We start from the raw sequence: 24976 nt of genomic DNA, 5'->3' as shown, positions 1-24976 counted from the left end.
TTAACACCTAACGTCCACTAAAAAAAAATAATGAACAACAACAACAACCATAAACCTAAAGGCACACCTTCCAAGTGCTGCTAAAAATGAATTTTTACTTATTTATATCATTATGCCAATGAAAGGGACATTAGCTTGCAGAGTCTTTATGATTTATGCTTTAGGACAAAATAAAATGTCAATTCTACAAGGTTCTTTGGTAAATCTGTGCATTACAATTGAGATCAGCATCAGTGTTAACCTTTCTGGTGCCTGCAAATAGTAATTACAGGATAACCACAGGGTGAATCTAGGGTTTTGTGTCCCTGAATGCGGGAGTAATTTGAACTGTTCTGATGGTAAATTTGAATTGTTTAACATATATTTTCTGTAAATTAGAATTGCATTTTAATAACCTACTTCACCTCTTCAAATTTATGATTTTCCTTTTTTTAGAAGTGAAGTGATTTCAAGAGTACAGGAAGTGTAGAATACTCATAAGAAAACTTGGAATAAATCAAGAAATATTTTCTTCATTTAAGCATGGCTTAAACTGAGAATAAAGCAAGATTCTGAGAAACATCACATAATTATACAATGTCTAGAATTTTCTTTTCAATAAAATAGTTAAAAATGTTCATTGCTTATGTTTTTTAAACCATTTAAGTTCCAGTTTCAAGGACCTAAGTTGTCAAATAAGTAGAAAAAAATAAAAATTGAAACTTTCTTCCCTTATCTTTTACCATTTACTCTTTTCTGTTCCCCTTTCTAGTACAACCAATGAACAACATCCTGTTTTTCCATCTCCTGACTTTCCAATATCTACTCTCTATTCTTAATTTGTTCTACCCCTATTTCCATTCTTCCAAATACAGACAAATGAAACATGCAATGTATGTAACCTGTTTGTTTACTCTTTATTCTTATGGCAATCTGCTTTCTTCCTTCTTATTATGTGCAATTCTCCCCTTACTCACTTGCTTTCTTTTTGAGCATCATTTCACCTCTTCTCCTTCCTACTCTATTATTAACTGAATCTTCTCCCCTCAACATCCCAACACATGTCCTTCCAATGTTGGTGGTGGATCTCACATTCTCCAAACTCTCTGGTACTGAGTCATGGTTCTACGTATGGTGGTTTGAAAAACCAAATCAGGGGCGCCTGGGTGGCGCAGTCGGTTAAGCGTCCGACTTCAGCCAGGTCACGATCTCGCGGTCCGGTCCGTGAGTTCGAGCCCCGCGTCAGGCTCTGGGCTGATGGCTCGGAGCCTGGAGCCTGTTTCTGATTCTGTGTCTCCCTCTGTCTCTGCCCTTCCCCCGTTCATGCTTTGTCTCTCTCTGTCCCAAAAATAAATAAAAAAACGTTGAAAAAAAAAAAAAATTTAAGAAAAACCAAATCAATCACTCATTGACCTAGTCTACTGCCAAACAAGAGGTAAGATTAAGACAAGTATAGCAATATATATTTTGTAAAAAAATACCTTGTAAGAATTCACTGTATGGACTCATATTCACTCTTAACAAAAACATGCCTATACTTTGGACTTGAAATTTTAATTCATCTGTAATTTCTTTATGTCTCCATACTATATACAGAATTCATGTAGGTTTTTAAGTTTCTAAATAATCTGAAATTGTTAAAAATTTACTTTTATTCCTCACACTCCTTAATAAAATTGTCAACACATTTCTAAAAAGCTACATCCCACAGTAATAAAGAAATACTATTAAGTAATAAAACAAACAAAAAAATTGAAAGTCAAGGAAACAACAACAACAACAACATGCTTTAAATCTTACTTGTTTAGATCCCACGGCTGTTTACCAGATGTCTGTCTTCCTACACAAAGAAGAAATGTGACAACAATTAAAATGTTGTGAAAATGATGCTATTAAAATACTGCTCACTTAGGTGATACATGTTTATATTAATAATATAGGTAGTGAAAAATGTCAAATTCCAAAAAAAACTGAAATTAGTTGTGTTTTGGCGTTTGCTTTCATATTCATTGTTGTAGAGAGCAATGGAAAATATCCCTTTTAAAGAAAGAAGAAGGGAAACATGCTATGATTACTCTGTAAAAATGAATGATAACCTTAGAATATTAGTTCAATATACTTTGTAATCACAATTTTAATGAATAACACTCATAAGCATCAAATATTATTAAATTAAAAACACACAGATGTCTTTTGAAAAAGTCTATAAAAAATTCTTACAAAATGAAATATTCCTTGCACTGTAGACTTTTGTTAAGACTTGGTTCTTTGGTAAACATACACAAAGCCCATTCAGGTGCTTTAACTAACATCACAAGATCTTTAGAAAACAGACTCTTCCAAAGTATGAGATTATCATGTGAAAAAAAGAAAGAGACAAATCTATACTTTACAACTGGGCTGAGGAAAGGGCTAATTAAAATTTTGATTAAAATGTGGACATTTAGTAGTAGTATATACATATTTAAATTGGGGTTGAAAAAAAATACAAGTCTACTAAAGTGTGATTAGTGTTTAAGAAATTTCATAAGCTGTTCTCCAAACTGGATAGTCATGCTGACGTTTCCCAATAATTTTCATTCAACCTGTAAACCTGTTTCTTTGTTTTTGTTCCTGTCTTATTTTTGTTTGTTTTTCATTTTGGAAGAGTGAAATTGGAAACAATAATTTGGACTCTAATTTTTTTAAGGTTTATTTATTTTTGAGAGAGACAGAGACAGAGACAGAATGTGAATGGGTAGGGGCAGAGAGAGGGGGAGACACAGAATCCGAAGCAGGCTCCAGGCTCCAAGCTGTCATCACAGAGCCCAATGCGGGGCTCAAACCCACAAGCTGTGAGATCATGTTCTGAGCCGAAGTCTGACCCTCAACAGACTGAGCCACATAGGTGCCCCAATAATTTGGACTCTATATGAGTAGTTTAGGTAAGTGGAAGTATTAATATATTTCTGTAAGTTTCTAGAAAACTGCCAACTGAGCTTGAGTGATATAAGAAGATCAGTTATCTACAGATGTGGGCAGGGAAGGGAGGAGGGAGGCATTACAAGGGTCATAAATAAACTTTTGGAGTTGACAGATATATTTGTTATCTTGATTGTTGTGATAGCTTTATAAGTACATACATATGTCAAAACATTAAATTGTATGTTTTAATATGTACAGTATATTATGTGTCAACCATAACTTAATAAAGCTCTAAAGAAATAAATGGATGTCTGTAAAAATATATTTAACATATAGGACATGAAATGCATAGTTAATCCTTTGGAACAATTAATGGAAGTTGTTATTGTTGCATTTTTTGTTTTAAAAAATTATATGACTGCTGTGTTAGGAGCAGGTTGGGGAAAGGATGATTGGAAATGGAAATGAAATTCTTTAAGGAAATTTGGACTACCATATTGGAATTGGAGGTAAAGGATGCTGGATTGACTGATGATTGAGATAGTAGAAAGAAAAGTCGTTTGTGTAAAGGTAGGACAAAGTAAAGAACAAAGGATGATGGCCAGGTTTGTGGCTTTAGCAACTAGATGTTTGGTGCTGCCATTTCCTGAGAGAGTGAAGATTGGAAATAAATTTGAAGAGAATAGAAGAGTTCCATTTTAGACATATTACTCATGAAATGTCTTTGAGACAACCAAATGAAAATTTTAAGTTGGGTAAAGTTTTCTAGAACTCAGAGGGAAAGTTTGAGCTATATAAATAATTTTGAGGATTGCTAGCCTATAGATGAGAGCAGATGGCTACCATTGAATGGAGGCAAGTGACATTGAATGGGAATAGATAAAGGAATCCAGAGTCAGGGTGCTAAATGGCCTATCTATTTGATGTATACATCCTTCTTCCCTCCTCCAAATAACCAGAACAAGGGTAAAAAGGAGTTCAATGAGTCAGAGGCTAATTTTCATTATTTCTTATGCTCATTAGAGTCTACTTTCTGATTTCATCTTTAAAAGTCCTCAATATAGTTAGAAAACAAAAATAAAATATCATAGTAGTAAAATAATCTGCCTCCAGTTTAATCTTGAAATTAACTTCAAAGGCTCTTGGATGTCTAATTGCTTATTTAATAGATATTTTTAATCATCTCACCTAAAGTACATATTTTAAATAATATTGATATATACTTTCTTACATATATACTTTCTAAATCAAATTGGAAGTGAAGAATGGTGCTTTGCTAAATTTCTTAAAAAGAAGTCAAAATAATCTGCAGATCTTGAACACTCAGTCTTTGCAACATGTGCTTGGAATATGGGAAAAGAAACTGTGATATAATTTGGCTGAAAGTAGCTGGAAATTCTGTACTGTGATGCTCTATAATAAGCAGCTCATACATACTCAGAGATCAATTGTAGGAATAGAGTGAATAATTTTGGAATTACAGTTTATTATTATAAAAAGAAAATAAAACATAGGAATTTCATGGCTGGTATGGAATGGTGTTCCCCAAAGTAATACTCAGTTTAAGAATGATTCATGGTAGACTTGGTTTTGTTAGTTTTCCATTTGTTTTGAGCATTGCTGGGATGTTGGGGAGTCATGTAAACTTGCTAGATTTTTGTTTCTTCATCTGTAAACTGAAAATAATACAATACTTTCAAGAGTTTTGGTGAGAATAAATGTGATAAAGTGCACAGAAATGCCTTCTATTGTACAAAGTACTACAGACTGCAGAAAGAACACCAGTACAATAATAATTATGAAAGATTATGGTTAATGGTGGCACCTGATATTACACATAAGAAATATTCAGTGGATTTAATTTGTGTACTATGTTTAATTTCATTTAGAATTTTCCAAGTCATTAATAACACCTAGAAAGAAATAATACCAACTCTTCAGATATTGATGAAAGAGAATAAATGAAAGAAACACACATTTTAAAAAAATCATGTACAATTTGCTGAGTGTGAATTTTTGGCATACACAGTAAAAATGAAAAGTCTAGTACCTTCTTATAGTCCTTGAACTGAAACATATTTCTGAAATATGGTCTTTCATCTCTCCCATCCCTCTCTTTATACTTAGCTACGTTTCTAATTTTATAGTTTGATTTTTTTCTTCTTTTCTCTATTTCCCGCGATATTACCCATTTTTCATTCTCACCTTTGCGCAAGATTAAATCTTTAATCATAATTTTATAACTACTTAGTTTTTATTTTCATAAAACTAATACACATTTTCCTATTTACAAAAATAACTTAATATTCTCTGTTGAGAATTTGTAAAAAACTTTGATGAAAAAAGAGAAAAAATTCATTCATAATTCTATCACCAAGAGACAACTGCTATTGACTTTTTTGGTATATAACCATTCTGTTTTCTATGTACAAATATATATTTTATAAGTTCAGAAATGGCACCATGTTGCTTCTGTTTTTTATTTATTTTTCCATGAATATTTTTAAATAATATGAGTTGTTTTTCTGCAACATTTTTAGGCACTGCATAGTTATTTTAAATTTTAATTTCATGTATGAAACATAATTTGATAGACCCATCAAAAAGGCTGTTGTCAGTTCTTTTTTCTCATATAAGCAACCCTGTGATAAACATCCTCAAGGCCATATATTTGCATGAAACATGATTATTTCCTTAGGAAGAATCCTGGATTCAGTCAAGCCTGCATATCAAATTATACATTTTATAATACCTATTGCCAAATTCACTCCAAAAAGGTTTAATATATAACACTCCTACCAGCAAGATATAAGAGTACCTCCTTCCTCACACTGAAGCTAATAGTAAATATTGTCATACTTCAGTGTTTTTATGTTTTTGCCAATTTGATAAATAAAACTGCATCATTAATTGTTTTAATTAATTTGGTTACCAGGTGAGTTGAAAAAATTTTCCTGTCTTTTATTTGTAGTTTTTTAGTTTCTGAAATGCTTATTATAATTCATTGTTATATATTGGAGCACACGTCTTTGGCATAATCACTTAAATTAACTCATATATTAAAGTATTAACTATAAACATAAAGAGTTTATTAAGAAGACTGATGATGACTTTAATGTTTCCAGGTTAATATATACTAAGATTCATCCTAAAGCCAAGAGAAACAGCTTTCTTCAGTTTACTGAGATACAAAAGTGATTATAAGTATATGAATGAATTTAAGTAAGTTCAGTTTTATGCTTCATTTTTTATTACCCCATTTTCATTCAAATTTGAATCAATGTTGAATTTATTTTATTGCTGTTTACTCCCTTGCAAAAAAAATTTAGATTGTTTACATCAATATATTTTTATTTGCTATTATGCCAGTTATGTTTTACTTTCTCTTGAAACTTGTGAACTAAAGCTAAATTTTTCTTGACATATTCAAGTCCACCCAAGAGGGAGGACTTACTGGTGTAGGGAGGGTTAAGTCAAAAGCCAACCTGCAGTTTCATCTTTGTGTAAGGTTTCCTTGTACTCACCCAGGGCACTTAATGCTTTGTCTTAGTTTTGATGTCATTACATAGACTGTGACTTCATTGAGGTTGGTGTTGACATCATTGCAAAGAAAGTGACTTCTTTGAGGTCAGCAGCTAATCTCAAATATAATCTCAAGGGAATTCAATACAAATGTGTATTCCTATGTAAACCTCCCTAGACTCTGACTGAAGCATTCTTATTCCATAATAAAAATAAGAAAATTAGGAATTCATGTAGCTCCAAAGATTGTAAGCCAGCAGATGTTTATTAGTGATTAGCAAATAAGTGTGCCATATTTATGAGAACTGAAATAAAATGTATGTCTTACATTAATGTAGTGCTCTAAATTCTGTTCATTATCTTATGTAAACTTCCCAATAATTTGCATGTAGGTAAGGAAGATATTGTAGTGGGCAAAAATAGCTTTGTAGACATATTTGCTCGCCACATGATTCTGGCAAGTCAACTAATTTCATAAGGTAGTCAATCTCTTTTTCAATAAAATATAAATAATAAAGGAAATGATACTTCTTTCTCACAGCTGTCCTGAGTTTCAAAAATAAAAGGGATTTCAACACTTAATACTTAACTAAATCATTGATTTATGTGATGCATTTTTGAATATCTACCACAAGTTCTAGACATTAGGCATTACAGTTGGAAGAAGAAAAAGCCAAAGTTTCTGCTCTGATACAGATTATATGTTAATAGGTAACATAGGTAATGAACAACTACTGTAGATAGATAGATGAACAGACAGACAAGATGAATTAATGATTTCAAATATAGCTAAATGCCATGAAGAAATTAAGCAAAATACTGTATAGGCAGTGTTGGGAAATGCTGAATAGAGTAGTTAGAAAATCTTATTGAAAGGTGATAATTGAGGTGAGACCTGAATAATAGAAGGAACAGCCATGGAAAAATAAGGAAGTGAAGACCTCTAGAAATGACATATGTGTGCAAAGTCTTTGACACAGAAACAGAGTTTAGCATTTGAAGAACACAAACATGTCCAGTGTGGTTATAGCATAATGAGCCAGGAAAAGTCTGGTATTACAGGGATTGGAGAAGAGGTTGTAGTCCGGTCATAGATTGTATAAGGCTTTGTAGTCATTAGAAGGTGTTGACCATTGTAAAGTAAGAGGTGATGATGATGATGATGATGACGATGATGAAGGAAGATGACAAGGAGAAGGTGGAGGAAGAAGAGGAGGAGGAGGAAGAAATAAAGGTCAAGTTGATTATTAATTCAATTAGTTTAGGAAACTGTGTCTTTTTGTTTTTGTTTTTTTGTTTTGTTTTGTTTTGGCCTAAATATACTACAAACCAGCTACTGAGTGGTTTCCTACTCAGACTCTGTTCAGTTTTATTTTCTCTACATTTTGTTGCTGCCTGTAGTAATGATGGTTTTTCACCTTTTAAACCCAAAGTTAATTATTACTCTTGATTTTTGTTTGTTTGTTTGTATTTCTTTTCTTAAGGCAATGTGCCAGTTTTCTGCAATGATTTTAGTGCTGAAGAAGCATTTACAAGACTCAATAGATTTATTTAAGAATAGATTTCTGGAATTCAAACTGCTTTATTTTAATAATAGCTATAATTAACAGAAATCTTATAGCTTTCCATTTTCTACTTATCCCATGCTCCACACCCCTTTTCTTTAAGTCAGACTCTCTTACTACTCATATATTTTAGTCCTATCTGCAAAATCAAAACAAACAAACAAACAAACAAAGGCTTCAAGTGACATTCTTTGAAGGACTGTCTCTTTCCAGGACTTAACTCCTGAACTACTTCTTTTGCTGATTTGAGACTCATCTGCTTGAGTATCCACTTCTGTTTTCCCTTTTATGGCTTGTACTCTTGACTGGATAATCCACACTCTATCCTTAGCTTTGGCACCTGCTGTGATTGTTCTTCCCATCACTATTTCAGGTTGTATTTTGGCTTTGCTCCATAGCTTCTAGCATACATCATGAATCTTGTCCAGCACATTTACTACCCACACCTCCACTATTTCAGATGGATTCCCCAAATGTAACTGTCGACCAGGATATAATTTGCTTTTTCCCTGACCTCCCCAAACCTAAGCTTAAAAGTCCCCAGACTTTTTGTCTACATTTAAGTAAACAATAACCTTAGTTATGAGAAGAATAAATATATATACAACTCATAAATTTGCAACTTAGGTTTTACCCATTTGACAATAGCTGTTATATGGAAAACAAATCCTTACAGATGCATATACACTGTACAAATATTGTGATTTTGTTTTTAGTCATCTAGGAGTTCCAAAACTATTAATGGAGATTAGGAAGCAATTTTTTCTAAACTATTTTTATAAATATTATAAGTTTTGGACTTTAGCATCAGTTTTATTTGCAGGAAGATTATAGTATAATTTTAAGAGTTGATGTGGGGCTTTCAACCACATTAGCTTCCCTAATGCCATTATACCATATATTTATATCTTGAAATCTTTAAGCTTCAAGTGCTCTCAATAAAATCAGAATACTTCTGAAAAGTTCTATCACATAAAATGGAGATGGTGTGGGTAATAACTGGGAGTGAATAGGGTTGATGGGAGAATAGGGTATTTGGCTATGGTAGAGTTTGAGTTCCTTCTATGTACAGATTTCACTTATTTTACACTTTTATGTAAGATCTGCTTTGTCAAACTTATCTTAGATTTTTATAATATGTTAATGAGTCATGTCCTTCAAACTAACCACCATTTGGCCTACTGGCAATTTCTATCTTATATGAAATATTAGTAATATAAGCACACCCCTCACAATAAAGAAAATATTAGCCACATTCAACTTCTTTACCCTCTACACCAGGATTTATTACTTTAGTGAGTAATTCTTTGTGTGAAACCTCACCAAGTGCTCCTTGTATATTTAAACATATAACCTACCATTGTATCTATTATTCCCTGATAACGCATTTGCCACAGCCTTTAAACTTTTCTATGGAGTAATTGTACAAAACCTCCCTATACAAACTGATGTTGGAGATCCCTTATCAAATCACTTTTTCCAACACATTCTTTTATTAAATTTTCTAAATTTGTTTCTGAGAATTCCTCCATACTGATAAGATAATCAGACAATATTTGTTGGAACTCACTAAATTATGTCTTCCATAATACTATTATGCTCACTATTTTTCAGCTATCAATATTCTCATCACTCCATATACAAATAAATCACAGAGTTAATATTATACTAGTTTTACTTGACTTTCCATTTACTGTGTGTTACCCTATTTCTGATATTTCATCTATCCTAAAACAGAATAAGTGTTACAGTTTGGAAAATAAATCTTTACTGAAACCTATAAGGTTAACCTATAATGAAATCACTGAAAGTATAGTGTGGTATTATAGCCACTTGGTAAATAATATGAGAGTGGTGATTAATAAAACTTATTTGTATAATAAAATTACTGTAACATTTTACTATCATCTTTCCATCAACAAATATTTACTGTGCCTTCTCTATGAAAAGCACTCTGCTAAGTGATATGAGGGACAGAGAGAATTATCAGCCCTTGGGATACTGACAATCGGGCCATGAAGCAGTTCTCATGCATTAATTACAGAAGACAGACATAGGACATGCCAGCTGCCTGGTATTACATCTCATGAGATGAGATCATAGTCTTGTGGTGGTTGGGGAAATCTACCCAGGAGAGTTAGAACTTAAGCTAGGAGAGCCTTGAGATATTATCAGGATCTCATTCTGTTGAAAAAAGGAGGAATATAAGGCTGAGAGCATAAGCAAAAAAATGTAAACAAGAGGTACAAGGTATACAGCAGGGCTCCATTGTCCAGCATGGTAGTCACTGGCCACATAGAGTTTTTGAGCACTTCAACTGTGGTCAGTCTAAATTGACATGTATGATTTCAATGTCATTATTAAAATTAATTTCACCTGTCTGTTTTTTACATTTTATAATGTGGCTACTAGAAAATTTAAATGACACACATAGCTCACATTTGTGACTTGATTTATATTTCTGTTGGACAGCATCAAGTTGCTAAGTAATTATAAGGAGGCTGGGTTTATTAAATATGTAATTTTAAGCAAAGTAATCAGGCCACAAAGTGCTGACTGGTTAGGGGAGGCTAGAGATTAGACATACAGGGAATGATAACCTACACAAAGGGAGGAGGAGGGGACAGAGCTGAATGAAGCAGGTGGCAATGTGGGAGAGATGGCGTGACAATAAATTTTTGTGTCTGATTACTTTTGCTGAAAAAAAATAGTTTTTTTTAGATTGTTCTCAATGCCAGAGACATTACAAGAAGACTTTCAGAGTAATCAAGTCCAGTGAGTAGACATGAAGATGGAAAGAGGGGGAAATCAAATATGCTTGATATTGTAAACTGGGGAGACAAGAAGAATGACAATATAATCAGTAGAAGTAAGGAATTTGATGGGAGAACCTGTTTTGTGGAGAGAAGTTTTTGAGCCCTGGAATATCCAGTGGCAGTGGAGTTCTGATGATGATTAGTCTCTGGATGAAATGAAGAATATGAAGAACAGGTGTCTGACTAAGGCTGATAAAAGAGTGTGTACCAAGGAATAAATGTACTTAAGCCTCTGGTAAAATGGAGGTGGAATTCAAGAAGGAAATGGTCTAATTAATGATAAAAATTAGATTAACCATCTTAATAGAATGAATGTTGAACTCAAGGCGGGGTAGGAGTACGATTTCAGGTGATATGTCCCTATCTATCTATCTATCTATCTACCTATCGATAGAGATAGAGATATATAATATATCACCTGAAATCATACTGCTCCCCTTGAATTCAACATTCAACTTTATTAACATGGTTAATACCTACCTAGATAGATATAGAGATAGATAGGTATCAATACAGATACGGATATAGATATAGATATAAATATATAGATATATAGATATATTGATAGTTCAAATGAAAAGCCAAGAACTGAACTCTGGAGAATAATAACATTTGGAAGTTGGGGGAGGATATTTTACAAAGATAAATTGATCAGTTATGGAAATAGGAAGAAAACAAAGACTGCATGGGATCATGCTAAGGAATCAAACAGTATTGAGGAGGAAGAAACTGCCAACAGGAAAAGATGTTATAAGAAATGTATGAAACAATTTAGATGGCATTTTAATATTTAACATCAAAATATTACCAGGCCGCAATATTACCAGGCAGGAATCTTCAACCATGAAACTAAGAAATGACAGATGTTCATTCCATGGCCCATCTTTCTGCCTTTGGAAAACATGGCCCATGACTGGCCTTTTCTCCATATGCATTTGACCTTTTCTCATTTTCTGGTAAGTATGCCTATCCCATAAAGTTTCTCCTGCATAATGTCAGGTTTATTGTTTCCTATAGTATTTAGTACCTGCATCCTGAATTGCCATTCATCACAGACTGCCTAATATTATCTTTTTTGTATCTGCTATTTCTTTTGACTCCAAAGCTGTGTTTTTGTACACCACCTGGCTGCTTCCCTAAGATTGTTGTTAATGCTTAAAATTTTTCATGCCAGAGGAAACAGTTGATAAAGAAAGATTTGGGGCTTAGGCTCACAGGAATACTTAATTTGGACTACTAAGACCACAGTGCTCCTAAGAACCCATATGTCATTGCTTTTTATTTGTCTACCAGTTTTTATCTCTTGTTTCTCTTTACAGCCTTTACTATTATTTAAGAGTGGAACCTGCATCCATTCATTCATTCAGTAAGGTACTAAAATATTTAGAAGGTTATACAATGGATCCAACAGGCATCCTGCATATTCTCAATTACAATTTCCATACATGTTTATATGTCTCTCATACTTGAATGTGAGATCCTGAGGAAAGGTTGTGGTTATTACATACCTTATCAATATTTGTATTCTTAATGCCTAGTTGGTTCCTGGCAGTGAATTGACTGTCAAACCACATTTGCTTAATGAATATATAAATCAATGAAAGTGTGAATTCCTTCTGAAGGAGTTTACAGACTGAGTAGAGGAGACAAAATTTGTGCACAAATAACCAGAGTACAAATAGGAAGGAAATGCCCACCAAAGAAGTACTCAGATGAAAAACATATTAGAAGTGGGAAAAAATGTCTCACAGAAGTGATGTGAGAAAGCTCCTGGGGTAGCTGGCATTTGAGCAAGACCAGGATGATGGGATGGGAAAGGTGAAAATGGGTCATTCCACTAAAGGGGACAGTGCTTGTTTGTCTTATGTAAAGATTTCCATTCCCTTTTATTTATTAAGGATAAACACCTATTTTCCACATCAGATTAGTTTTTACTTGAAATCCTGTGATCATGTTTCCTTTACAAAAAACTTTTTTTTCTCCATAAAAATTTCCTTACAATATGTAGCTGCACAGTCAAGTTTTATTTTAAGGACAATGGCATTTTTACCTCCTGTTTTGTGTGAGGGTCTGTGGGTTGTAGGAGATGAGAAAAGAGTTCCCAGCTGCCACAGCCCAGCAAAACCCCCGAAAATGATGACTGCATCCATTTCCACCCAATGCCACATTCTGAAAGTGATCTTTTTGAAATGAAGATTACAAAAAGCTGCTGCTTCTCAAAAATGCAATTGCTTTTCATGATGCGGCCGTTGCTGTCTCTGTGCTGACACAGCTACCAGCATCAACACCAGCCTGACTTGAAACTATTAAAGATATTTCTTTCCCAACAATAAAACAGAGTATTCTCCAAACACAGTGAGGCCTTGTGTTTAATAAGCTGATATGGACAAAATGGGGAGTCATGAAGTAAAGATGTTTATGAGGGAGAGAAATGGAGTCATACTGAATGCCCCCAGGGACTAGACAATGTTCTCTACCTCTGGGTGATGTTCTGAAAAGATATGCACAAAAAGGGGTGGGAAATGGGTATTAGAAAAAAAATAGATGTGACTGAAAGGAGGTGGCATTTTCTGCATATATAATGTGCTATTGGGAAGAGCTTGGGTGTCAGGCCAAGGTTTGCATAGGAGCTCCTTACCAGGTTTTGTTGTTTTTGTTTAACTTGCTAAGTTGCTTAACCTTTCCAAATTCAGTTTCCTGCAAATGACATGTGCATTAATTACTTCTCAGTGTTGCTGTGAGGGTATTGAGATAATGTCTGTAAACCTAGCTGGTTCATAACAAATGTCAACATCTTATCTTCCAGCCTGCCTTCCTTTTCCCTCTCTGTCAAGTGCACAAGGGAAACCTTTCTGTAAGGGACTTCTCAGACCAGTAGATGCACTTCACATTAATGAAATGTAGGCTGCATTATCGTTCACTGAGAAGAGAAAACGGTGCTAATCACCCACCATCTGTAGTGCTTGTGCATGTACTTATCTGTTCCTAATGGAGATGCACTTGTATGCTAGGATAGGCAGCTGTACTCTTTCCTTCTGTTCTTCCTTGATCTTTATTCCTCTTTGGGCTCATGGGGTATAGTCTGTAGACATGCCATACAATTGTGCAGTAATCAACTTGGTGTTTTCAGATAAAGCCTTTCCTTTGCCAAGGATGTGACAGAGTTGGGAACATTGAATGTCATTGCTGGAAAAGTCATGGAAGACAGCTGATCCAAACTCCACATACAGATGAGGAAATAGAGGCTTAAAAATTAGCTTACTTTCCCAAGACTTAAGGAAAGGGAATAGTCAGGTTCAAATTAGAACCCAGATTTCTGCCAGTCAGCTCTGGGAGTTTTCCTGAGCTTCCCCATACCTCTCAGAGAAACGCATCCTTTCAACTTTTTCAAAAGAACATACACCCACAGGAGGTCCAAATGTCACATTCAAGGCTAGCTCCATGAGAATCTGTAAAGGAATGGTTCTGATTGTGATTATTTTGCAGAAAATACTAGAGATAACCACTTATAAGATTGTTGTTTCCTTCTATGATTGGCAACAATTCTGAAGGCACTCATGTGTAAACACATATGGGCATGTGTGCAAGCACATGTGTACGACACACACACACACACACACACACACACACACACGTCTGTTTTCTCTGGGAATTAGTTACCCAGGTGGGTCTCATTTAATGACTGCACTATCTCTGGCAAAAAACACCATGACTTTCTCCTGTTGGGACTGCTGTATGAAAATTGACTGGAGTCAATTGTACCTGATTTTCTAAATTGCCTCTGCTATAACAATTCTCCCACCCGGCAATAAGCCATTGAAATCAAACAATAGGATTGATTACACATTGCTTACTCTGGGGAAATGCAATTAGTTTTACCTGAATAAAAACTGCAGAACAGGGGACAATTTGGGGTAGATAGTGTACAACATTCTCTAGGAAGCACAGTAAAAATAAGTTTGAAGAAACTTAAACATTACTTTTTAGCCACAGGAAATATCAAGTAAAAAGAATTTTATTTACAAGTCACATAAAGGAAAACATAAAGGAGTGCTTGAGTGAGTATTACTTGGTGCAGTCGAGAATTGACAGAGCTCCTAATTATTCAAGCTCAGTTCTTGGGATAGATATCAGGCTCCAGGTGAATTCTGGAACCTCTATAGCTCTGTCAGAAATCCATACATAGAGTAAGTGTCCAGCTTGAGATTTTCCAATTTCAAGCCATGGATAACTATTAGTTGGAGATCTAGAGAGGAGTCTCAGCTCCTCCCTCACTAGCTGGTTGATGTTGGACAAGTTATTTGACCTTTATGCATCTCAGGTTTGTAATACTTAAATTGGGTTTAAGAAACCTACCTTGTACAAAAGTGAAAAAAACATGTGCAAAAGTGATGTGAAACTGTTTAGTACATTGCAGATGCGAGGGATCATTCCTACTCCAGGTGGTCTTAGTTGCTGTACTTGCACACAGTTGTATAAGATATAAATCTCAGCTAATAATGAGACTAGCCGTCTTCTGACCTAAACTCACAAACAGTAGCTACAGTGTCATTGGACTTTGGAGTCAGATAAACCTACATTCATGTCAGTTTCCTATTTACTTCTCTAGGGGCAAGTTAACCAACTAACAGCACTCATCTGTAAAATGGGCATAGAAGTAGTACTTATCTCACAGGGCTGTTGTAAGAATCAACAGGGAATATGGCAGTGTGTGCAGTGGGCAGTGTAGGAGACATGAACACCAAGCAATTAGTGTTATTTTACTGGCTGAAAGTAACTGCAATACACAGGAATATTCACAGAGTACCTTTTTCCAAATCAAGCAAGAACTTTCAGTGTCTGGTGCAGTATGAAGTTTGGGCCAGGGTTATTCAGATGTCTCTCCTCCTAGCAAAAGTGTCTTCTGAGGACCTATAAATGGACTGATGTGGCATGTGGCCCATGGGTCTCATTCCCAGGATGGTGAACTCCTGGAGTCTGAGATTAGATTGTTTTTCAATCCACCAATATTAATATTCATAGTACCTAACAGAGTCTGGCACATGGTCAGATGCTTAGTAAACACTTTTTCATGAATGGAAAGAGAAATCTTTGGTTTTCATAAGAACAAAGAGGAATAAAAAATATAAGGCTTAAGTCCTCCTGTTGAAACTAAGAGGTTTAATCCCTTCCCAACCTTTTTTTTATCAAAATATTTACCTTAGAAACTTGTAAATGGAAGTTCTTTCCCTGTGTCTTTGAAATGTATCTTTTTTAGAAACTAAAAATACCTAGGAATGTCTTTTTTAAGGACCAGGTATCTCTCGGAAATGTCAGTATTAAGGGAGGTAGTGTCTCCATTGCTCTTTCTGTGCAAAGGTAGAAGCTGAAATTTGGTGGGCCCTTTGCTCCAATTTCTACAATTCTTTTTTGTCATAAAGGTATGAGTTTTTTCCTTCACCCCACCTCTTCTTTTGGATAAGGTCAATTAGCTAATACAGATAGCCACCACAATTACCAGGTAAAGTTAAAATGTAGTGATGTATGAGCAATGATTCTGTCAAGTACTCTGACGTGAGGATTAGTTATGTTTTATCGTGGAAACATAGATGCAAATGGGATATATGTGCTTGGCTATACCAAAGGTTGAGATTTTTTTTTTGCCTTTGCAATTGCAGTGGATTGGTTGTGACACTTATTTAATGATTTTAATGACTATTCTTTTAATGTTTATTTATTTTGAGAGAGAGAGAGAGAGAGAGAGAGAGAGAGAGCGTGAGCAGGGAAGGGGCAGAGAGAGAGGGAAACATAGAATCTGAAACAGGCTCCAGGATCTGAGCTGTCAGCACAGAGCCCAACATGGGGCTCAAACTCGGGAACTGTGAGATCCTGACCTAAGCTGAAGTCAGACGCTCAACTGATTGAGCCACCCAGGCATCCCGATTTTAATGACTATTAAAGACTATTCAATCATAAGTGTGTTTTCTTTCTCTATAACATTTTTGAAGAGGATTTCTGGGTTGGGATAAGATTTTTTGTTTGTTTGTTTTTTAATTATATTTCCCCAACTTGTTACACAGAGCATCATGTGTCTAAATGGCATCTGATGACTATGGAGATAAAGAATGCCTTGTAGGAATTCTTATTAACCTGATTCTGCTATATTCTGTATTAGAAAATAAGCTGCATTTTCTAGGATCTTTTATTCAGAAGCTGCTAGGGCTTTTATGATTGAATTAGGAATAGAAAGCACTGGACTTCCTGGGCCTTCTATCTGAAATATATACAAGCCCAATTTCATACATGGTTTAATAACTCGAACAGATTAAATGAGAAAAATTGAGAAGGTAAGACCCATCCTTACCCTTCCTAAGAAGGTGAGGTAAAGACTAATGAAGGCAGTTTAAACGTTAATGTTCTTAACTATTTCTTTGTGTAATTATAAACATTCAACACATATGTGTATGTCTCTTAAAATTTAACTAGATTAATCCTAACTGAATAAGATTTAAGAGTTTCAGCTCATTTACTCACTAATAAAGATTCTTACCCTTTAGCCATCCAAAGAAAACCTTGATTCACTAACCATAAGTTCTCATTGATCTCTGGGTAGAGTTGTCCCTCATTACTTGCAAGTTTTCCAGAAATTAAAACAAAAAAAATTGCTTGGCAGTGTATCAAGTGGGGATTTCCAGAGCCATTTCTAAACAATGGAGTAACTGATTAATGCTCTGATAATTAGAGAAAGGACTTAAGACACCTTACCCGAATAAAGTAAGTGAAGATACTGAGATAAAAGGAAAATAATTGTTAAAATGAAATAAGTGGTTAATTTATAGCCAAGAAGAACCAAAGATACATATTTTCTAAATGTAATGTGGAATCCTGAATGATATTCTGGAATATAAAAAAATAGGTAAAAACTAAGGAAATCTGAATAAAGTATAAATTTCAGTTAATACTAATATATCAACATTAATTGTAATGTAATTAAATGTACCATTGTAATATTAATAATAGAGGAAACTGAGTGTGAGGTATAAGGAACTCTCAGGGGGGTGGGTGGGTGGGTAGAGCTTAGACAAAGACCCTCGGTGAAAATCCTAAAATGTCTTACTTGGTTTTTTGTTTCTTGTTTGTTTGTTTTATCCCTAGACCCAGTACAGTGTATATTGAATGAAAATTCTGTTTAATATTTTCCTTATTCGTCTCCTGTTAGTCCCCATTTCCTACCCTTCTCCCTCTCTTCTGTCCCATAGACATCCCATTCTGTTGATAGAGTCCCATGCCTCTTGGTTGAGCCTGCCCAAGGTTTGAGAAGAATAAAGCATAGAATATAGCATATGCCAACAAGTTTAGCCATTAGGTATTTTTTATACTTCAAAGAACTGGAATGTTTCCAACTGTCCTTAAAAATGAAAGTTAAATTGGTTTGAACACGAACGCATAAAGACTTCTGCTCCCACAAGGCAATCTGCAAGACTGTGTACTGGGTTAAAAATAAAATTTCATCTACACAACTGTAAGTCCTTTTAATAAACATTAATATCAGGAAGTAATTCATTCTGTGCTTTGTATTTGGCATTAAAGCTAGACCAAGTGCAAATGAGAGAGCCTAACAATGTGTATCTCAGGATCAAATGAACCCAGAATCTTGCATTTGGAATAGGTCTTCAAGACTATTTGGTCAAATACCTTCATTTTATGGATGAGTAAGCTGAAACCCAGAAGTGTTACTTGGTTTGTCAAAAACTCCTCTAGCTGGAGCACCTGGCTGGCTCAGTTAGGTGTCTGACTTTGGCTAAGGTCATGATCTCACAGCCTGGGAGTTCGATCCCCACATTGGGCTCTGTGCTGACAGCTCAGAGCCTGGAGCCTGCTTAGGATTCCATGTCCCTCTTTCACTCTGACCCTCCCCTGTTCATGCTCTGTCTGTCTGTCTCTCTCAAGACTAAATAAACATTAAAAAAAAAAAACTCCTTTAACTTGTATGTTTAGATGTCACTTTATTCCAAAAAGAGTACAAAGAGTAACTACAGTAGAATGAAGAAAGTATATATAGACAACATGAAAAAAGAATATATAGACAACAGCTTGTATTAGTGAATTTGACCTTAATGACTCAACCATTAAGATTAGCTTCTCTAAGAAGAAATTCTCAGAAGTATTAAGGTTTATAAATATGCTAGATGGCAGAGCTAGTTTATTCATGGATGGAACATGCTTACATGTTGCAATTTCAGCACTAGGAAGAGGGTTCCCTGCTCTAAAAATTACTCTCCCCATGGCCAACTGAACTCTGAGATGTCTTTATCAGGTAACATCAAATTTACTTCATAAATAAGGGTTTAAGGTAAAAATATCCTTAGAATGATTCCTTTTGTCCTTCCCTTCTTTAAAAGAGTTATCAGGTGGTAGGCTGAAGCTTACTAACAAAACTGTCCACAGAAAAATCCAAAGATGATTAGAAGAACAAGCACTTAAAAGTTAGGAGGTGTGGCACAAGTGTCCTTTTTACCATGGCCAGTTTCTTAGGAGTTCTGATTTCAGGGAACCTTAGGGGCACAGTGAGAGAGCCAGCATTGATGGCTGGCTGACAACTCAAGCCAAGAACTTCAGAGGTAAGTGCGTGTGATGGTGCAACTGGTTAAACTATGTAACTTTGGAGAAATCAATTTGTTCCATCATCTATAGAATGTGAATAACTTTGCAGCATTAGATAGAGGATGCAAGCTTATAAAATGTATAAAAAGATGGAACCCCCCCCCCCCCCGCCATAGCAAGTGCTAAATACATTTTTTCCTCTTTTCCTTCTATCTTCACTTCCTATGTCATGTCTGGATATAAAATTCTTGAGGACATGTAACATTTCCAAATAGCCACAGGATGTAGGGTGAATAAAAGACCAAAAAAGAGCATGGCTGGAAATGTAGGAAGAAGGTGAGAAGGCTCCATTCATGTGAAAGCAGGTAAGGGGGCAAGAGAGAGATGGTGAGCTGGGGACTTGGCAGAGAACAGTTTGCTCTAGGCTGCCTGCCTGCACCGTCACTTTTCCATACTCTCAGATGTATTCCTTTTATTTTTGTCAGAGAATTCCCTTCCACTTTACTTTCTTTTTTTAAAAAATATTTTTAATATTTATTTATTTTTGAGAGAGAGAGAGAGAGAGAGAGAGAGAGAGAGTGCGAGTGGGGGAGGGGCAGAGAGAGAGGGAGACAGAATCTGAAGCAGGCTCCAGGCTCTAAGCTGTTAGCACAGAGCCCCATGAGCGAGGAGGGGACCTGAACTCAGGAACCATGAGATTGTCACCCAGCCAAAGTTGGACTTTTAACAGACTGAGCTACCCAGGCGCCCCCCACTGTACTTTCAAGCACTAGCTGAAAGAAATGGTGAGAGCCCAGCAGAACTGAACATGTACAAAACTATTACAGTTCTTTAAGTGGAACTAATTCTATGTTTGTTCAATGTGTATGATAACTATTATTCTCATTTTTATTGAATTTTTTTCCCTGCCAAAAAGTTTGAATCTTTACTTAGTGCTACATACTTTTAGGAGTTTTGTTATAATATTTTTATGAGTATTACTTGTAAATGGTACAAAGAGATAATGGTAAGAAGCTTCTCCCTCTCCCGAAATATCAAAGTAGAAAATACAAGGTGCCTGGGTGGCTCAGTCCGTTATGCGGCTGACTCTTGATTTTGGCTCAGGTAATGAACTTAAGGTTTATGAGTTCGAACTCCTGCATTGGGCTCTGTGCTGTCAGTGCAAAAATTCTCTTACTGGAGTTTCTCTCTCTCCCTCTCTCTCTGCCCCTCCCCCACTCACCCGGGTGCTCTCTCTCTCTCTCTCTCTCTCTTCAAAATAAATAAATAAACATTGAAACTAATAATAAAGTAGAAAATATGAAACTAAGGTAACTGCTTTTTGAGAGTTAAACTATAAAACAAACATAAAAAAATCTAAGCATAGCTATACAAATTCTATACTATGACCTAGATAAATATATAGGCATACAAAGCTATACCTTAAATAGGTAGAATGGCCTCCTGGCTAAAACCTGGCTTGGAACATAATCAAAGTTATTTACATATCTGGAGAAAATGTGTCCTTCACAAAGAGTGTTTCTCTCTCTGAAACACAGGATGCTGGGAAACAAACATTGGCAGTGAATGAACTTAAGGAATTGTTTTCATGACCTCCAGATCCAGATATCAAATCCATTCTGTAGTTCTAATCCTGCGGGAAAACAGGTGCACCCAGAGTGCTATCTTGATAACACTCACCATGTAATCTAGGAGTCCACAAACTAAGCCCTATGGGAATCCAGTTGCCAGCCTGTTCTTATAAATAAAGTTTTTTGGAACACAGCCATGGCCATCCGCTTATGTATCGTCTGTGGCTGCTTTCTGCTACAACAGCAAAGCTGAGCAGTCATGGCTGAAACTGCATCATCCACAAAGTTGGAGATAGTTACTCTCTGGCCCTTTACTGAAAATGTTTGCTGACCTCTGATAATTCAGCCAATGTCTCTTGACTTCATGTTCACCAAACAACCTTTTGATTCAATGTTTGTTTGTAGGGTGATAACTTGCAGAGTAGCAGTAAGTCAATGTGTTGAACATTGTTTTTTTTTAATTTTTTTTTACATTTATTTATTTTTGAGAGACACAGAGAGACAGAGCACAAGTGGGGGAGGGGCAGAGATAGAAGCAGACACAGAATCCGAAGCAGGCTCCAGGCTCCGAGCTGTCAGTACAGAGCCTGATGTGGGGCTCAAACTCACGAACCGTGAGATCATGACCTGAGCCCAAGTCGGATGCTTAACCGACTGAGCCACCCAGGCACCCCTGAACATTCTTTTTATTTGTTATGGTTGACCCTCTGGACAGACTACTGTTACCATATCTTTGCTCAAAGCTGGTAGACTGGCTGGTGTCCACCTGAAATGTGTTGTCTCTTGGCTTTGTTTGGAGGTGAGCACATCTTCTCTAGCTAACTTTGGAATTTACCAATGCATCTTTTCTCCCTGACAGCATTTTTTTCAATTCCTACTTTACAGATGAGGAAGCTAAAATTCAAAGATTGGAAGAAAGAAGACAGATATTTATTAAGTTTCTACTGTGTGCTAGGCTTACAGCTGTTTCCTAAGTAATGCCATTTAATTTTCTCAAGCCCACACAAGAGATAGAAAACTCAAGTGTATATTTTCACAGATGTGGAGTTGAGGCTTAGAAAGGGGGAGGCCACATTAATTTGTTAGCAAAGCCAGGATCTGAAACCAGGTGCTCAGACTTGAATACTTTTACTCTATGGTGTTTTCACATGATCTATACTGCCTGGCAGAGTCTTCTGATGCCAGGCTTAAGAAAGCAACACCATATGCCTTGGTCTCTTCCTCCCACCGAGGTGTATTGTTCCTTAACAAGCATGGATTAAGTTAGAAAATCCTAGAGATTTTAAAGGTGTAAAATTTTAAAACAAATCCTGAACATTTATACTGGAGTATGGAATCTTAGCCAGCTACTTTACATATTCAACCATGCTCTTGCATAAAGAAATCAGTGGCACCACAGCCTGATGTTCATAAATAACAGTTCCTGAATTTTTTTTCAAAAATGGTTTTGTACTTGAAGTGATTTAAATGGTGTATTTTGAATTCATTGCAGCAAGAACATATTTTAGAATTTCTAAAAGCTGAACAGAATGGAGGGTTATCTATAACATAAGCATAATCACAGTCATAATATCTGTTTAAAATAAAACACTGAAAAGAATTAAATGTTCCCTTCAAGCCAAATTCAAAGGAATTTTGACATAAAATAGACAGTAAACTTGAGGTTAATGTTACTTGCTGAGACCCATTCTTTAGGAATTCAGAACCTCTGAAAAGATTTCTGTTATTTTTATGTTTTTGTTTTGTTTTGTTTTTTTGTTTGTTGTTTTGTTTTTTTCCATGCTGAAGGAGACCAGGCTTTACAAATAGACTGGGTCCCACCCTCTCACACAATGGCTGCGCACTGCCCTGATTTTGATTTGTAAATGTTCTACCTGAGTGTACTTATTGTCTTCTTATCTAGATTGAGAATGCTTAGATGGCAAAGTGCATCTCAATAACATTTCATGTATTGCTAGGCATATGATAAATATTTCACAAAGATATTTGCCAATGCATCATATTTGTTATAAGACTTTTAACAAGCATAGCATAAGTGGAAATATATATGGTAATATTAAGAAACAAACAAACCCAATGGGCACCTCAAGGGGCACCTGTGTGGCTCAGTTGGTAGAGCATCCGGCTCTAGATTTTAGCTCAGGTCATGATCCCATGGTCATGGGATTGAGCCCTAAGTCGGGCTCCACTCTGAGTGTGGAGCCTGCTTGGGATTCTCTCTTTCCCTCTGTCCTTCTCCCCTGCTTGCACTCTCACTCTCTCTAAAAATTAAAATTAAAAAAAAAAAGTCTAATCCATATGAATTCACTTTCCTAGTACATCCCTTACTTTTTAAGATAGGGAAACAGAACTAAACCCCAAGGAACCATGAACTCAAATGAGTAAATACATTGACAACTAGAAATTACTCAGAAAATTATAGTCACAGAAATTTAGCACTGCAAGGCACCCCTGAGACCACCTAATTCTCCCAGTATACGTGCTTACGTAAACCCTGGAAGCCATGAGAGATGGGCTCAAAGCCACAGGACGTATTGGTAGCAGAGTAGGGAGGAACAACCAGAGCTCCTGAATCCAAATTAAACTCCTACTGTAAGAGTTAATGTCAACTGTAGTGGCTCTCAATAGTAAATAAAAGTTTACGTTTCCTTTAGAATTGTTTGTACAAGAAGTCTCTAAAATGCGCAGAGTTATTCTAGGTCTCCTTAGTCTTGGCAGAAAAGGGACAATATATTTCTTAGAAGGCTGTTGGTATGACAGAAATCCGATTTCTCCTGTCTGGAGCATGAAAAGAGGAGTTTATTGGCTCGTGTAACCAAACTGCATGCGCTGGCTATGGGTGAGTACACGCAGAGGCTCAAACATCATTAGGATCTCTCTCCACATCTCCTGCTTTTTCTTTTTCTTATACAGCTGCTTTTATTCTCTCAGCTGGTTGTCTCTGTGCAACTGGAATCAGAGCTTCAGGTAGCTCTAGGCTTCACCATTACTGCCTCATAACTAAGGAGGAAAGAGAACTCCTCCCTGCTGGTTTTAATGAGGTAAATCCTAGGGGAAAATGTGGAGGCCTTCTGGTAAGATCAAATGAATATCTATGGACTGACCACTGTGGCTGAGAGGTGAGGACTAGGAAAACTCTAGCTGGAATCATGTACCAGATGGCAACAGGCTAGTAAGACACTTGGAGTAGCAGAGATGCCAGTTCCCTAAAGAATTGGAGTGATGTAACTAGAGCAAGGAAGAAAGATGTGCTGGGTGGTCAAAACAGCAGGTGCCAGATGAGAAGTGAGAATCTCTGAAGACTTGCTTTGCCCCTAGAGAATACACTAGGCACTTAGCAATTCTTTTAGCCCACTCAGCATCTGGACCTCCTTCCTTCTTTTAGGGAACTGTGAATCTTATTAGCCTTATGGTGGAAGGCCTAAGCCATTTTCTACTACCCATTTTCCAGAGAAGTTGAAAATGCAAGATACTTGGCTTTCCACCCTCCTTTGTAATAAGGCACAGGAAAATGAGCTTGACACAGCCAATGTCCTGGACTTTGACTCGGGAATTGGTGACAGCGATATTCAGGTCACTGGCAATACCCAGTCTGGGGCAGCAGCAGCAGCAGATACAAGCTGGGATCCAGTACTGATGGGTAGCAACAGCAGTGTCCTGCCAGGATTAGAACTATAGTTTGAATTTGAAGGTGATCCTGGCTGTTACCCAAGTTCATTTGCTCTTGTCTATATCTGAGCCTGCTTCTTTAGCCTCTTGGTGATACTGTGAGCTCCCAGTAACTTTACAACAAATTGGTTCTCTGCTTAATCAATCTAGAGTTAGTTTCTATGGCAAACAGCTAAGCTGCAGAAAACTCATGTACTTTAGTATCCCAGGATCAGAAAACTCTGGCAGCTCCCTGTGTTGTTGAGAAAATTAATTATTTTCTCTCTTCTTTGAGAAACGTTGACTAGCAACTTGCCCTATATTAGGTGTAGCTTATTTTTAATACTTGATGTTACTTACACCAATCCATATTAAATAATTCCAAAAG

General features: G+C 36.0%; 1 protein-coding gene across 34 annotated transcripts in view; it reads right to left on the bottom strand.

The window, feature by feature from the left end:
• PTPRD (protein tyrosine phosphatase receptor type D) overlaps positions 1-24976 on the bottom strand; it is a 2222827-nt gene that overhangs the window by 673359 nt on the left and 1524492 nt on the right. For all 34 annotated transcript variants that reach the window (XM_058695363.1, XM_058695354.1, XM_058695368.1 and 31 more), the window contains one exon: positions 1780-1819. The gene's annotated coding sequence lies outside the window, so the exon portion shown is untranslated. The remainder of the gene's footprint in view (positions 1-1779; positions 1820-24976) is intronic.

Source organism: Neofelis nebulosa, chromosome 12, assembly GCF_028018385.1.
Source record: "Neofelis nebulosa isolate mNeoNeb1 chromosome 12, mNeoNeb1.pri, whole genome shotgun sequence".
Classification (NCBI taxonomy): Eukaryota; Metazoa; Chordata; class Mammalia; order Carnivora; family Felidae; genus Neofelis; species Neofelis nebulosa.
The sequence above is the reverse complement of the archived record's forward strand: the minus strand, read 5'-3'. Positions and strand labels throughout refer to the sequence as shown.